The sequence below is a fragment of the Dermochelys coriacea genome, chromosome 21, assembly GCF_009764565.3.
Source record: "Dermochelys coriacea isolate rDerCor1 chromosome 21, rDerCor1.pri.v4, whole genome shotgun sequence".
Classification (NCBI taxonomy): Eukaryota; Metazoa; Chordata; order Testudines; family Dermochelyidae; genus Dermochelys; species Dermochelys coriacea.
Window position 1 is genome coordinate 13,051,442 of NC_050088.1, and position 17,149 is coordinate 13,068,590.

The window sequence follows — 17,149 nt, forward strand, 5'->3', positions numbered from 1 at the left end:
CCAGAAGAGCTTAGCCACAGGCTATAGGGCACGATTGTATCACATAGAAAGGGGCAGAGGGTGGGGAGCTTAGCCACCAGCTGACAGGGGAAGAGAAAGGTTTGGATCTGCCTATTGGCAGAGACAGAACCCAGCGGGAAATTCCTGACCTGTATCAGAACTTTGGGTGTTTGGGTGTGTTCAGCCCTGGGGTTACATTTCTGGCCCATCTCTAGTTAGAAATGGGAATTTCAAAATAACCCTGAGTGGATGCCTGCCAGATCTGGGGCTGAGAGGGTTAGGCTGTTAATTCGAGCTGGTTAACATTTGCCCCCAGATAAACTGGTTTTAGACAAAAACTTTTAACTCAAAAGCTTTGAATGCCCATGAGAAAAACAGGACTTTCCCCCACAAGTTTCATCTCATTTTCTCATCGAAATTTCAACAAGATTCATCGACAGACGGACGATTGGAAAGTTTCGATGGCAGAGTAACAGCCTGGCTTTGAGCTAGTGACAGTGCCCCCTAGTGGTGCCAAACTGCATGAGGGACATAGCACCACTGCCCTCTAAAGGAGATCTAGAGCCTCTGGGAGGGGAAGGTCCCTAATCTTCTCCTGTTGCAGCAGTCAGTTGTCCTTCTGCCTGCAGCATCGATCCAGTTGCTTCCTTCTGTTCCAGGCTTGCCAAGGCCCTTGCGGTCTCTGAGCTGTTCATACTGCTTGCCGAGCGCCTGCTTGTACATGGCCCAGCCCTGCATTAGCCTAGATAGTTTGCAGCAAATACTCATCTATCTTTGACATCTCCACCAGGGCTTGCCTTGCTCGGCCTTTCTGTGATCCCTATTCTACCCCCCTCGGGGTGGTGCAAGAGGGCCACCCTGGCTTGAGAAGTTAAACTCTGGGCTATGGAGCCCGGGCACTGACTCATCCCGCAGCATGGCCAATCAAGCAAGTGCCACTATGGTCCTGCATCACTGAGGTGCTCGGGCTCATTTACACAGCAACTCTGAGCGGCTTTCAGACCCAGATAATGAAGCTGCTTGCTCAGCACTGATCTTCTGGAAAGCCAAATAGCGGCAATTTTGGAACCGGGCCATGGAGTTTAATATAATTATGAAGCCAGTGGTGCAGCTTTCAGCCAACCTGGCTTGCAAATGGCTTGATCTCATCTGAGTGGGAAATATAGAGTTCTCTAAATGTCTTGGAGAAAGGTTTTAATCTTTAATTGATGCTTGGCCATCAGCCACAAAACCACTGATCACTCAGTACGTTGCACTGCTTTCTTTCCAGTGTTATGGAAGGCCTTTCCCAGCGATAGATTCCCAGGGGCTCAAACCTTCTAGTTCTGTTTCTGATCATCGCATTTCACCATCATTCACAAAAATCAGCCCCGGCCTTCTCTCCAGCCTCTCTCTGTACATTCTCTCCACAGTCATTCCCAACATGCTTTTCTTGTGAGCTTAAATTAAATGTCCCACAAGCTAATTACAACAGTGACCTGGAACTAGGCAGTGCAGTCAGGGCTCCTATGTACACTGCCATTCCATGCCATTTGCTGCTCAATCCCCATCCTGTGCTGGAGAACCTAAGTGGTCATTTAAAACTATTAGGGGCTAGATCCTCACCTAGTGCAAATCAGTGCAACTCCTTTGACTCAAGTGGAGCTACATCAGTTAACATCAGCTGAGGATCCGATTCTATATTTTTAGGCCTTATGACTGCAAAAAACAAAAACAAACAAACAAAAAACCACACCATTGAAAATATGAACCTAATATAAAACCAATATAGTGCTGTCTTCCTGAATCTGCAGGCAGCCTGACACAACAGCTCAGCGAGGTGCAAATGATTCTATTCCTTGCAAGAGGTTGTTAACTCTGAAACCTAAAGATGGCATTTAAAATGTCAACATTGCTAACTATTTCCCTGCTAATCATCTTTACAGAAAGAGTGTGTTTCTTCTACAATCTCATGCTGCCAAATAGGGAAATTCATATTAAAAAACACACACATAAAAACAGGAATCATTTAAATGAAGCTGCCATGGAATTCCCAGTCTGCTGCACCGAGAGCACTGTGGAACCCAGGTGTCTCAAGGCAGAATCCAGTGACCCTGCCACAGAGTCCAGGGATCTGGACACAGAGCCTAGGGGACTGTACTGTAGGATACAGGCCTAGGGTGTTACAGGGTTATACAGAGTCTTGGCTGCAGTTTATAGGTGCAGTGGGTTTGGCTGATCACTGAATCCCGTTTGGTTAGCTCACGCAAAGGAAAGGCAGAGGCAGTGACACATACAAGAGCCAAATTTCAGCTCCCAGATCTCTTTATTAAAACTCTAGTACTGCTTGACAGGAAGAGGCATGTGTACAGCATATAAGGTAATGGGATTAGTATTGCCGTGGTCACAGAGATATGTAACAGCATTAGAAAGAAGCTGGCCATATCAGGCCAGCCGGTCCACCTGGTCTCTGCTATTGCACTCAGTCATTGGCTACTCTAGTATTGCCACTTGGACTTCTTGGAGGCTTTTTCCCCCCACCCCCATGCACCTCAGGAGCCATCATCCAATGGGTCCCAAACCAATCCCAGGAGCTGCCTCTTCTAGAGAGGGCATCTGTACAGTGGAGGAGGCCGGAGCAAACGTCACAGAGTCTAAAAATAATAGTCCACAGCTACCGCTCGGCGGATGGACACGGTGAGAGCACAGATGGTGCCTGCGACAGGGCGCCCGTGATGAGCAGCTGACACCCCATGATGGTCGTCTGCGGCGAGATCTGGGCGCCGTCTAAGTTACTACAGCAATCACGCCAGCCAACGGGTCAGTCAACAAATGGAGGGGAGCGAGAGGGGGCATCGGAACAGACAGCACGGGAGTCGTTAATGGCATCGTCAGTGGGGCAGGGCGGGGACCATGGTATACGTCAGACACGTGCACAACAAGCAAGGTTACAGCGCGGCGGGGGAATCCGGTCTCGTCCCCCTCTTCCCTCGCCTGCCTGCCCTGGGTACATTTAGACCCGGCAAATGGTCTGAGCAAATCCCATCTTCCAAGGGAGTCACAGGGGATTCGACAGTCCTGCAAAAACAAGGATTTTCAGAGTCTTTCACAGAAAAAAGAGCTTTGCCCATGCGGCTGAGAGCAGGCAGATGTGGCCCCACTAACGCATTTTTTGTTCTCTGGGCCTGCCAGCACCTGACCAAAGTTTTGAGAGAAGGTGACGACCTCGGCTTGGGGATAGTTAGAAGAGGGGATGACTTTGCAGCTCTCTGCATTTAAAGGACACAGGCATTAAACACACCATGGTACATATTCTCCTCTCAACACTTCCTGCTCGGGGATTTAAATAAATAGATAGACAGACAGAATGAGATCCATGTGCCTTGTGGGTCCAGAAACCAGGATGCTTTGAAAGAATGATTCATTCAGCTTTCTAAAGCCTGGGTAACACTGAAGCCACCCAGACAGACCATATGGTAGTTGGGGTGAGTCAGAGAGAGAAGGCTCCGGCTAAATGAAGGGCTGGCATCACCCGGGATGGGCACCGCTGAGGGCTGGGTACAGTACAATCACTCTGCAGTTATTTGGAGTCCCACCGCGTAGCTGAGCATCCCTGGGCACTGGACGATCCTCACCCTGGCTGGGACTCAGAAGAGCAGAGGTTCTTAACCTTTTCCACCCGGTAACCCCATATTATTACAGGGCATCACTCCCAACTGGCCATGAAGAAAAAGGAGGTAGCTGATAGCTGTTTGCAATCCCACACTGCAGAGTACCACCACCCCTCGTGGGGCTCCCTGAGGGCTGGCCACATGAGGACCCTTACTTTGGCTAAGAATGCCAGATAGGGTACCACTCCAGGCATGAGCCTGCATGAACCCCAAGATTGCACATCTCCCCCAGGGCTATGTTTCTACTGACAATTCCCTGCATCATCCCACTGCCTGGGTTCAGATCCCAGCTGCCCTGAGTTCACTTCAGGCTGAGTGGAGCTGGTAAATAGCTGGCAATCCTCTGGGGCCTTTACCTAGCTAGTTAGGTGCAGGGACCCCATGTGAGGTTTGAGAAAAGAATTTGCTATTGATTATAATCAGGAAATGCAACAAAGGAACAGATTCTGCCAGAGACCAAAGCTATCAAGGCCCCTACTTATATGATCCCACCCAGCTAATAAACTGACTGAAATGACTAATAGCATAATGGGAGTACGATTCTTTTAGAAAAAGCCTTCACCATAACATAAAGCTTGTATATTTCCTTAACCGGATGTTTAAGAAACATAGTCCTTCCTATGTCATCAATACAGGACACTCTGAAATCACTCGACACCCCTCATTGCCACAGAATACAACTGACATGCCATGCATAGTTGGGACCGGATGCCTAGACAACCCACCATGGGACAGATTCTGTTCTCACCTATGCTGGTGTAAGCAAGCTAGAGTAACTCCAGTGAAGTGAGCAGAGTCACATTGGGACTGGTGGAAATAAGATCAGAATCCAGCCCTGTGATCATTGAGGCATTTTCTCTCCTCAACAGGGTATTGTTATTGCCATGCGAAAGCTGGGGATGGTGGGATAATCCACAGATGGGCCAGATCCTGATCTCTTACACCGATGTAAATCCAAACTCAATGGACTTACAGAGTTACACCAGATCAGAATTTGTCCCAAGGATAATTAAAGGAAGCCCCATCACTTTTCCCACTGCCTGATCTGAACAGCACAGGATGGTATATTCATTCAGATAGGGAGGGTGCATTCATTGCACTGGTCTCTTTCTACCACCCTGCCTTCTTCAGTACCTAAACACCAAAAGATTGACGCTCCAATTCAGCAGAGCTCAAATGCAGGCTCGCTTTTAAGCATGTAAGTGTCCTATTGGAGTCATTGGGACTACTCACACTCTTGAGGTAAGTGCTATAAACTCAGATCCTGAAAAGTACTTGGGCTCCTACCTTCCATTGATTTCAATGAAGTTAGGAGCTTGAATACCATTGAGGATGTGGGCTTAGGACCCGAACGGATAGCCTGGACTCCCAAGGAGGAAAAAATAAATACGGGGACTGGGAGGCTGGGCTCCCAATAGGGTTGCCAATTTTGGTTGGATGTATTCCTGGAGACTCCAGGCCAGTCCTGGAGGGTTGGCAACCCTAGGTCTCTAAGAGCAAGTCAGGGGAGTGTTTAATTTATCATCGAGGTGGGATCCAAGTTTTCCAGACGTTCATGGCATTCTGAGATCGGGGGTGGGGTGGGGGGTAGATTAGGCAGAATACTGAGAAAGGAGCATGTGCAAACTCCGCTTTCGGGTCTCAGGGATGTTTGGATCCAGCTCAAGTACATAATGCAACAATGATTGACCCATGCACCATGTATGTGAACCATGCATTGGAAAGAGGCAGGAATGAGATCTATGCATTCAAAACAGCTTCAGAATAGTTACCAAGGAGCCAACCCCTGGCTGGGTACCGGTGACAAACACATGAACACAACCTCAGAATAGGTCAGTGCGACAAAATGAAAATGGACCATGGATCCTTCCTTAGTGCCAGCTGCTGTGCAGAACGGCAGGTGCAGTGCCACTGAGCAGCCACCTTTCCCAAATTAATCATGGTCCATCCGATTACATTCTTGCTTTCCCCAGGGTGCAGGGTAGGAATGTACAAAAGCTGTCTTCGCCCTGGTTGTCACTGCAGGAGAGGCAGCTGCAGTGGGAAATGATTATGACCCGTTAACTCACATCCTGGGAGGAGAGCAGAGCTGGCCCAACTTGTGTGGGCGAGGAGCCACCGTTCAACTATAGAAATGAATGGTATGTCCCTGCCCACAGATGGCTTTCCGGAGAGGAAGGAAGGCCCAGTAAGCAGGACACTCCAGATACATGGGATCAGTTCCCTGCTTTGCCACACACTCCCTTAGGCAAATGGCTCAGGCCTGGATTTTTAAAGGTATTTAGGCACCTAACTCCCATTAATTTCTGGAGGAGATGGGAGTGAGGGGCCAGTGACAAGGCTGGGATCTGTCCCAGAATACAAGTCTCTACCTGCCCCCACACACACCTCTGGCCACTCCTGGGGCCCCACTTTCAGTGGGAATTCTGTAATAGAATTCATGCCAGTAAACATGGATTTATGGAAAATAGATCCTGTCCAACTAGCTGGTAATCTCATCAAAAAAGATATCAAGTTTAATAAAGGCAATAGTGTTGATGTACTATACTTAGATTTCTGTAAGGCATTTGAGTTGGTACCGCATGACATTTTGATTAACAAAAACTACAACAATATAAAATTAACACGGCACATATTAAATGGCCTCAATTGCAAATGGGGAATTATTGAGTAGATGCGTTTCTAGTGGGGATCTAGTCTTGGCCCTACGCTATTTACCGTTTTTATCAGCGATCTCAGAGAAAACATAAAACCATCACCCATGAAGTCTGCAGAGGACACAAAACTTGGCAAAATGGTAAATAATGAAGATCACAGGTTACGGATACATAGTGATCTAGAATGCTTGGTAAACTGTGCATAAGCAAACAATCTGTGTTTTAATACGACTAAATGTAAATGTGTCCATCTAGGAGCAAAGACTGGAGGCCCTGCTTTCAGGATGGCAGATTCTATCCTGGTCAGTAGTGACTGAAAAAGATTTGGGGGTCATGGTCATACCTTCTTGTCAACTGTTTGAAATGGGCCACTCATTACCATTACAAACGTAATTTTTCCTCTCTTGGTATCCTACTGTTAATTGAATTGTCTCGTTAGACTGACCTCCCACTTGGTAAGGCAACTCCCATCCTTTCATGTGCTGTGTATTTATACCTGCGACTGCATTTTCCACTCCATGTATCCGATGAAGTGGGTTCTAGCCCACGAAAGCTTAGACTAACAAATTTGTTAGTCTAAGGTGCCACAAGGACTCCTCATTGTTTTTAGAGTAGCAGCTGTGTTAGTCTGTATTCGCAAAAAGAAAAGGAGTACTTGTGGCACCTTAGAGACTAACAAATTTATTAGAGCATAAGCTTTCGTGAGCTACAGCTCACTTCACGAAAGCTTATGCTCTAATAAATTTGTTAGTCTCTAAGGTGCCACAAGTACTCCTTTTCTCATTGTTTTTGTGGATCATCAGTGTAACAGGAGCTCCGAGTGCTATGATGTGGCCAAAAGAGCTAATGTAATCCTTGGATGCATTCATAGGGGAATCTGAAGTAGGAGTAAAGAGATTATTTTCCTTCTATATTTGGCACTAGTGCTACCGCTGTTGGAATCTTGTGTCTGGTCTGGTGCCCACAATTCAAGGAGAATGTTGATAAATTGGAGAGGGGTCAGAGAAGAGCCACAAGAATGATTAAAGATTAGACAACCTGCCTTGTAGAGACAGACTCAAAGAACTCAATCTATTTAGTTCAACAAAGAGATGGTTAAGGGGAGACTTGATTGCAGTCTACATGGGAAACAAATATTGAATAATGTGCTCTTCAGTCTAGCAGAGGAAGGTCTAACACAAACCAATGGATGGAAGTTGAAGTTAGACAAATTAAGACTGGAAATAAGGTGTATATATTTAACTGTGAGAGTAGTTAGCCACTGGAACAATTTATCAATGGTCATAGTAGAGTCTCCATCACTGGCAACTTTTAAATCAGCATTGGGTTTTGTTTTTCTAAAACATCTGCTCTAGGAAATATTTTAAGGGAGTTCTCTGGCCTGGGTTATGCAGGAGGTCAGACTAGAGGATCACAATGGTCTTGTCTGGCCCTGGAATCTATGAACCAAATATTTTTAAATATCTGGATCCTAATCTTGCTGTTCCCACATCTCTACAATATGGATAAAAGCACTTTCCTGGCTGCCTACCAGAGGTGTGGTGAGGATAAATACCTTACAGATTGTGAAGTGCCTAGATGCTATGACACTGCTGGCGATGGATAGTATCTTAGATGGGTAGGTATCCCATGTGATCGTTGCCTGAGTCTGCCCATCAAGGGCTGCTTTCTCTTGAAAACAGCAGTGTGAAGCTACACCACCATAGAAATTCTAACCGCAGGTTCCTTGATGCTGGGGGCGGCTTGTTAACCATACATTAATGTAGGCCAGACCAGACCCTCTATGAAATCACAAGGTCCTTCATAGAAATACATCTCCTTTCCTTTGACTAGAGTCCCCTCCACATGCACTATTTGAACCAAGTCTCCATTGAGACACAAGAGACTGCAGCTTAGGCTTGTTGGTTCCTTGTTTGGTTTCTTTAAGGTTAGGGATGACCTATATTCCCAACATTAAAAAAAAAAATCCTTTTAGCCTCAAAGACTGCAGTGGCAGAGATCAGTTTCCAGATTAGCTGGAGCAGTCTGCCATGTGCCTGCTATACCTTATGGCCTTCATGGACACAGCACACAGACCACTGGGTGCCAAGAGGTAGGGCAGGATGAGGGGTGACTGCATCTTGAACAGGGATCAATGCAGAAGCAAAGCTTTATTTTGGAACACAGCGAGCAATTAAAGGGTCTGCTGAGCTTTTCTTTTGCCTGGATGGATCTCAGGGAACTGTTATGTGGAAAGATGCTAATGGCTGCCCTCAGGAGAGTTTTTGATCCAAAGACAATCATAGACCTCTAAACTCAGGGGGTATGTGACTCAATGGAAGGAGCACTTAAGCCCGTTTTATAGCAGACAGCTACAAACAATGCAGGGACTGCCCAAGGCACATGGCCGGTTGCAGCTCAGCTGTGTGGGCTGAGTTTCCCTGACCACCACTGCAGGAGCTAGGAGACTGGTTTTGCAGCCTGTGTGTGTTTGAGGCAGGAAGCCTGGAGAAGTAGTTGTGAGCGTGACCCTGAGAGGAAGCAGAGAGACAGAACTTCTTGGGCACAGAGCTCGCTGGAGTGGCAGGCATGGGGATTTCTGAAGCAGGAAGCTGCCCGTTTGCTTGATGCTACGAGTTAGGTAGAAACTACTTCTCATTCCAATGATCCCAACCCTGTAAGGCCCTGAGTATTGGCCAAGCACTGGGCCAAAAGGGAAGTGAACATTTTGGCCCCATCGAGGTCACTGAGCAGTTGGAAATCTGGCCCTTTAAACAGATCTGTGCCAGGAGCGTGAAGGATACCTGGATGGCTATGTTCTGATAGGACATTACATCCCCTGCTGGGGGAAGACAAGCTAGCTCATGTGCACCAAAGCCATGAGAGAGGTACGCTGGCTTATCTCGTGCAGGGAAAGAGATATCACCAGGAAGAAGATCAGCCACCATGCATTATACATCTAAAAATCTTCCTTTTTTAAAATCCCCCCTGCTGTTTGTCAGAGTGGGAACCGCCTAGATGACAGTTGTGGGAAGTTAAATCACCTGGGAAGGGGTAGCAAGCTCAGTAATGAATAACCTTCAGCTTTGAAAAACTTGGGATCTGTTAGGGCAGCAATGAAATGACACAGGGATCAGGGGTTAGACTAGGAAAAATAGTAAGAGGGGAAAATCTCTCCAAAAATATTTACCACTGTAACAATCACCCTGGATGGGTCAAATCTGCAGGGACTGAACCGAGGAGCTCTGGATCTAAGGCCATGTGTGCTACTGCTAGATAATAAATAATCAGCCCCATTCACTCAGACAGCGTCATTTAAATCTCCTTCCATGGTCTGGCCACTAGAAGGGGGCAAAGAGATTTAGCTCACATGATACATAACTAGGTTAGGATGCAAAAAGAAAAGGAGTACTTGTGGCACCTTAGAGACTAACAAATTTATTTGAGCATAAGCTTTCGGGAAGTGAGCTGTAGCTCATGAAAGCTGATGCTCAAATAAATTTGTTAGTCTCTAAGATGCCACAAGTCCTCCTTTTCTTTTTGCAAATACAGACTAACATGGCTGCTACTCTGAAACTAGGCTAGGATGGATTACATTTTTTTAAATCAGTAACTGTTGGTTTAAAAAAAATCTATATCACTGCACAGGCAGAAACTGACAGAGTATTTCCACCAATAATCATCAAAGTTGACAGATAGGCAAAAGAAGAAAATGGCTTGAGAACATTGAGTTTGATTTAAGGCTGCTTAGTGCCGATGTTTTGACATGACATTGGCAATTTGTGTTTTAAGGGTTCTAAACCCTTAAATTTTGAATCTCCACATCTACTGCCACTAAATCATTATTGTCTGACCCACTCATAATTTCTGACAACTGTGAACATTTAAATAGATACAAATAGAAAAAATGCTTTAAAAAAATCAATATCTGTTAAAATGATTAAAAAAAGAAAAGAAAAATCCAATTCTGCCAAGCCTATACATAATCAATCCCCGAACCCAGAGGCTGTCTTATCTGGGATAGACTATAGTATCTCCAGCTCTAACCAGAGGTTTCTATCACTTGAGCTAATTCTCTATTTCCTGGTAGAAACAGCATGCTCTTGTGCTTTATGTAGATTAGCCACTAGAAGGGGTCAGGACATGCTTAATTGATGAGTTACATGTTGTTTACAGATGAACATGTGGGAGAAAAATGTTTCTGTTACTTCAGAGGTTTTCTGTGTGAGTGCTATTGTTATGGCCACCCCCCTCGGCCAACACACAGGGACTGAATCAGTAACCTTCAAAGCTAAAAGCATAGATAACAAGCCAAGGCTCTGTAGCTGGTGGCTGTAACAATGAATGTGGATCAGGCACAGAGGGGGACCCGTAATAGACACTCACCACTGTCACATTATCTTGTGGCAATGCATTCCACAGGCTAATTGTGTGATGTGTATATAAAAAAATAACCCAACACTGTGCCCTTCAGGTGAAGCCCCAATGCTTTTTCTCCCAAGGGTATATCTCCCTGTGACATAACAGATCCCATGAGTGCAAGGAAGCGCAATTTGTAGCAAAAGAGATTATCTCATAGGCTTTAATAATCTCCTTGCTCACACTGAAAAAAAAAAAAGTCCTCCAAAGCTGAATGGGGAATAAACTCTTGCTTTTAAGAAAGGTATTTCTCCAGAAAATCTGGAGACAGGAGGGAGGGAGTTCTTAGTCCTTGGCAGTACAATAGATGCCAGGAGCTTAAATTGGAGTGAGATCAGAATCAACAGTAGTGTCACGCCAGTGGAGCCACTCCAGTGTACTCCTGTAAGTGGCAGCAGACTCATACCCCAGGTTTCTAGTCAGAGAAACCTGGCTCATCGAAAGGGCTTTTTCTCCTCTGTTTACCTTTTAAAGTCCTATTTCTTACTTCATGTGAATTCCACTAATTTCAGTGCTCACTAAATATAGGGCCCAGATTACGGAGCTCCTGCTTGCTTTCCCCACCACCCTGTCCTCTCACACCATCCTACCCCAAACTCTCTTCTCTAAGGAGCCGTATAACCAGTCTTACGATGAAACCAAGATTCAGTGGGACCCTCCATTGTCATCCATTGGGTGAGGGATGCAAATGACTAAACTTCTTCACCCTAATCCCACCCTGCCTGCTCCCCTTTGTTGCTTCTTCCTGCTGCTCGTGTCTTAATTTAGGATCAGGTGTGGAATCCTTTTCCACCCTGTTTTACACTTATTCATATGAGTAACTCCATGAAAGTCTACTGGGAGTCAGTGATGCCTAGTGCCAAGGGCATTGGGCGGGGAATCAGACAGACCTGCATTCTGCTCCTGGCTCTGTCCCCGACTTGTTGTGGGACCCGGTCAAGTCACTTCCCCTCTGTTTCCTTTGTCTATAGCTCCTTGGGACAGGGGCCGTCTCTTGCTATGCGTGTCTGCAGCAAGAAACGCAATGGGGCCCTGATCCAGGCGGTAAGGTGACAAAAAAACTCTCTGCTTTTTGGATGTTAAGTCCTTCTGGGCTGGGACTCCATTATTGTTTTGCAAAGCACCACGTACATTTCTGATGCCTTGTATATAACAAATATCGTCCCTTGTAGTTATGGGAATGAGCTTTGTAAGCTTCCCACCCACACAGCTCTAGCAATACACTTCAGCCCTGACCTGCAGTATCCCTGCTGTTCCAGTGCTGGGCTCCTACAGACAGCTCTGCTGATGCTCCTCCTTCTTGCCAGTGGCATCTCCAGTTTTCCTAGCTCGTATCACCCACACAGCTCTGCTAATCAGCCCTGACCCGCTAGTCCAGTCATCAGCCCTCACGGAGCTCTGACCTCCCGGTCCCTCTAATAGCCCAGTCCTGGATCCCATCTTGGCAGAGAGAGACAGGTTGCTTAGTTCTCTACAGGCAAACCTGACCACCCAGCCCTGTCTATGCTGAGATCCACCTGTGTCACACCGCTCAGTCCTGACAACACCCCAAGACCCTGCCCAGACATGACCAACCAGCTCAGCCAAATCTGATACCTAATTTATTACAGTCTCATTATCCAGTTCCAGACCCCTGCATTGGGCAGAATGGTAAGACGCACTCATGGCGATCAGTGGGATTTTCGTGATAGGGAGTTAGCGCTAGACCTTCCCTGCTGAATTTCATGTGGTGTCATTTGCTTGCAAAGGAGATTCAAACTAGTGATGGAAGAACCTCTAAACCGGTTTGGAATTTGGAGCCATGCGACTCTCCAAATGTTTGGCTACTTTGCCAAGCCTCATCCAAACTACTGGGGCTGCAAGTCTGTCAGTAATGTCCCAAGCAGATGATCTCTGGGACGTGGGTGACCATATTTCCCCAGGGAAAAAGGGATACTGCATAGGGATAGCCTGAGCCTTCTCCCACCACGTAGGGGGCTGGTATCGCCATTCTCCCAGAGCCCTTCCTGCCCCGGGGTGATGCTGGGGTTGGTGTCGCTGCTCACACGAGCCCTGCCTGCCCCCCACCTGAGCCCTGCCTCCCCCACATGTGGGGCTGGCATCACTGCTCCCATACACCTATTCCTCCCCACCCCACTTTGACGAAAATGGGCATTTTTCCCATTTATCAGTTGGCAAGAGCAAATGGGACAAATGCCCACTTTTGCCAAAAAGAGTTGGGACACCTGGGACAGGGCTTAAAAAAAAAAAAGGGACTGTCCCGGCTAAAACAGCACATGTGGTTACCCTACTGGGAGGTTGCCACTCAGGAGAGCAGCCTTTCACTCACGATTCCAGGGATTGTTGCATCCCTCCTGGACCACACTAGGAGGAGGTAGCTCAGAGACCAGCAAAAAATGAAAGCAAAAGTTTACCAAAAATTTTCACATCTCCAAAAAGGAGTTGGTTTAGAGATGCTAGCCTGAGACCCAGTTTTTACTGATCTAAATAAATAGAGATCTATTGATTTACCCCAGCAAAGGATCCAGCACCAAACTCCCCATAGGGTCAGTGCTGGGATTCTGATCCGCTCCCATCCCCAGCGAATGTTCAGGTGGATTTTCACAGGCGTGGTTTTGCTCAATCATGCCTCACTAAAAACCAGATGTCCCAAAGCCAAAACATAGAGCAATGGTAACCCATAGTGCTCTAGTTCTCTTTGTCAATGAGTTCATCAGTATTGATTGGAGCTCTGAGTCACGCTGCAGCCTCTGTGGGTGTGCCAGCTCTGGGCTTCCCTAATGAAGGGCCATCAGACAGACCCCACAGTAAGGGGGGCAATTTGAGATCCATTTAATAAGGCACAGGAGTGGAGACTTGGATTTGAGTACCGACTTTCTTTTCTGGGCCAGCTGAGTTCACTGAAGCTCTCTGAGCACCAGCTTCTCCCTTCTTTCGGGAGTGTTTTGAGAGCATCAGATGAAAAGTGATACACAACGTGGTGGTGCCTTATGGAAAAGCCCCCTAGAATTTCCCATCCATAGCGTCATAGGTTTTAAGGTCAGAAGGGACCATCCTGACCAGCCAGTCTGACCTCCTGTATAACAGGCCATAGCGCTTCACCCTGTGATTCCTGCATCCAACCTATAAGTGCCAGTTGAGCTGCAGCAGCCCTTTTACCAAGTCAGCCAGTCTTTAAATCAAGACTGCATATGGAGGAAAACGGGCTACTCTAGAAGTTGCCATAGAAAACTCCTATACGATTGAATGGGACAGATCAGTTCTATAGGTGTTTTAACCATCCTGTCGAATGCTTTAGTCAGTTATAGTGGCTGGCTCAAGGAACCTATAGAAAGACTCTGCTTTTCTAAATTCTCTAGCTCTTTCCCATACAGATAGTAGTGGAGAGGGTCCAGACTCTTTGATATGAGCTGTACCTGTGCTATACAGCTTAGTGCTCTTAAGTTCCATTGACTCCAAGGGGCATTAATAAATGAGGCAGACAGAGCAGCTAAGTGACTTGCTCAAGGTCACACAGGGAGTCTGTGGCAGAGAGGGACTTGAACCCAGGTCTCCCAAGACTGAAGCAATTTGTTTCCCTGCTACGGGGAGCGGTCCATTTGCCTGGGACCAGCCTGTTCCCCCGAAGAAGCTGAAGGCCAGCCAAAAAGCTCGTGAGGCTGTGTGTGAACCTCTGAGCCACCACACTGGGCAGATGCCATTGGAATTGCATGCAGAGGCAGTTATCCAAGTGAAGAGATGATCTCAAAGGAGGCAGAGTCAGGAATAGGATCACAGCTCATGTATCCAGCTGATGGAAGCGGTGGGGTGGCAGTGCCCTAGACAGGGCTGAAAGGGGGAGTGTCCTAGGGAAGCAGAGGTGTGGGGTAATCCAAGATACCTGCAGGACTCTAGCACTTGGCAATACTCGTTCCTGTCTGGATGGGGAGAGGATTGAGTTTGGACCTTGGCTTGGTAGTGATCTCCCAGGAAAAGCCAACTGTAGCCAGGAGCAGAGCTGCTGCTCAAAGCATCTCCTCTCATCTGTGCAAACACCCTGCCCTGCTTGTGGAGAGAGAGGCAGTGTTTAAAAGCTTTCTGTTGTCCTCCAGGGCAGCTAGGAACACTCCAGCCCGCTCTATGGATTTCTCAGGACACCATTAAGCTTTTCACTCCCCCAGCTTCCTTTACCTTCCAAGCTGTTTTTGCATCAAAATCATGATTGTCCAGATCCCCCAGGGACTTGCCTTTGAAAACAGCTTCACCGATCTGAGAAATTAACCCAGATAAGAAATAATAGCAACAAAGGACTTTGTTTAGTCCCATTAACAGATAGCAATGCCAAGAGTGCAATCTGCATTCATAGAATTATTATTTGTATTATGGCAGAGACTATAGTGGCCCCAACCGAGATTGGAGCTCCCCCACTGCGCCAGTCCCTGACCGACATCAGGGGCCCATAAGACAATATAGTCCCTGCCCCAATCTAAATAGACAAAGAAGAATTCACCTCCTCAGAACAGAGACAGAGCTATTTAGTGACTTGCCCAAGGTCCTGTACAGAGTTGGATGCCATTCCTGGATCTGCAACAAACTCTGTCGAATCTAAATTCAGTGCCATGGTCACAAAGCCAGTCTTCTACTCTGAAGCAAGCTACCCCAAGTAAGCATGCGATCATAACAGCAGAGCCAACTCCCACTTGCATGATGGGATCAGGATTGGGGCCTTATGTTATTTGCTACAGTAACCTCTCCTCGTGCTATCCTAGTGCCCTGCCCACAGTCATAGCTTGGAATCCTCCATGGGTATGTCTACACTCTAATCAGAGAGGTGATTGTAGCTCAGGTAGACATATCTGCACTGGCTTTACCTAGGCTAGCATGGCAAAAATAGCAATATAAACATGGGAGTACATGCTTCAAACTAAAAAATAAAAAAATAAAAACCAATTATTCACACAGCTCGACCCATGCCACATTGCTCTGATTATGTGCATCCTACAATAGATCTCCTGCTTTTGTTGGTTCTCTTTGTCAAAGGACCTGTTTGAGCTGACAGAGCAGCTCAGGAAACACTGGAACCTGAACCCATTCAAGCAAAAACACACACAAAACAAACAGAGACAGGAGCTGGAGAGCTCACAGAATCCTTTCAGATGTAGGGAAGCCAATCTTGTTGGTTGAAAGGAATGGAGAGGTTTTCTTGTCAAGAGGTTTTCAAAGTTGAAACAACAAGTGCTGGGCCCTCAGGGGGGAGTGAATGATGGATGTTCAGTGCTAAAAGGCACAAGGCTCTGTCACTTGAGCCAGATGCTCCTTGGCAGCTATAGTGGGTTCTTATCCTCTTGTGAGAGCTAGCCACTAGAGGAAGACAAAGCCAGCCTGGGTTCATGTGGGTTACATGAACACGATTGCCCTCTGGATACCTCATGATTCTCCCTTGGAGACACACCACTTGCCACCAGGGTGGAAGAAAAAGGCCGTAGCAAGGGGGAAAAAAAAAATCATACTTGTGACTTCTAAGCAGCTTCTCCCCCTTCCTCTGCTGAATATCATTACCCAGGCTTCCAGCCCTTAGAATCTAACTTTAATCGTTCAGACAAATGGCTTTCAAGGGGTTTTTCTTTCTAGAGCTGGAACATGAAACTTTCTGGGACCATTTTCCTTCCTCCCTTTCATTTTATTTTAGGGAACTATGAAAGCCTCTAAAACTGCAGGAATTAAAATATTCAAAGCAGCATTCTCAGCAACCTCCCTTCTGCAGTCACTTCGCAGTTGCATCCTCTGGGCTTGCCTTGTAAGTAACATCTCTTGTTGATGGCCGGGATTTAAAATGAGTTCCAATTAACACATCACATAGATGGGCAGGGGGAGAACCAAAACACATCACTATAAGCCCTTCCTTCACCCCATATACCCCGTGCTGTTACTTTAAAGCATCCATGCCCTTGGGATTTGGCTTTCCCATTGCACTTTGTATATTGATGAAATACTTACATTTCCCCTTTGCAGTTTTAGCTGCTGTTTGATATACTGATCCAGTGCTGTAATTCTTCTTTTCTTCCTGTGTTGAAGTGCCATTTACTGTTGCACTGTGCTGTTGAGCAGCTGCCGTGTTCCACCTGAGAGATGGCTGCATTTCAACAGTCAGAGAAAATGGCCCTTGTACAAATGTCTTGCACAGTGCTTTATGGTCCTTCTGGAGGAATCATTCCTTTCCATTGGGTGTTGGTTGGGAGGCAAGAGCATGACAATAGCTTCTTGGTAGGCCCAGAAGAATGGAGGAGGACAACCTAATAATGTATCAGTAGCTTAAGGTTGAGTAGAGAGCTCTCTCTTTATCCTAGGACTGCATCTATATTGCATCTGCCTTTGCTCTCTTATTTCCTCATAGGCATTGCCTAACTGACATTTTTTATTGTCATTAAATAGGCACTGTGGATTTTTACTGGCAGTGCAGGGGAA

At 46.6% G+C, this 17,149-nt stretch overlaps 1 protein-coding gene across 2 annotated transcripts in view; it reads right to left on the reverse strand.

Annotated features, from left to right (window-relative positions):
• Window positions 1-2,286: 2,286 nt before the first annotated feature.
• The window catches only part of KCNC4 (potassium voltage-gated channel subfamily C member 4), a 54,360-nt gene continuing 39,497 nt past the window's right edge, over window positions 2,287-17,149 (reverse strand). For both annotated transcript variants that reach the window (XM_043500480.1, XM_043500479.1), the window contains exon 4: window positions 2,287-3,057. The gene's annotated coding sequence lies outside the window, so the exon portion shown is untranslated. The remainder of the gene's footprint in view (window positions 3,058-17,149) is intronic.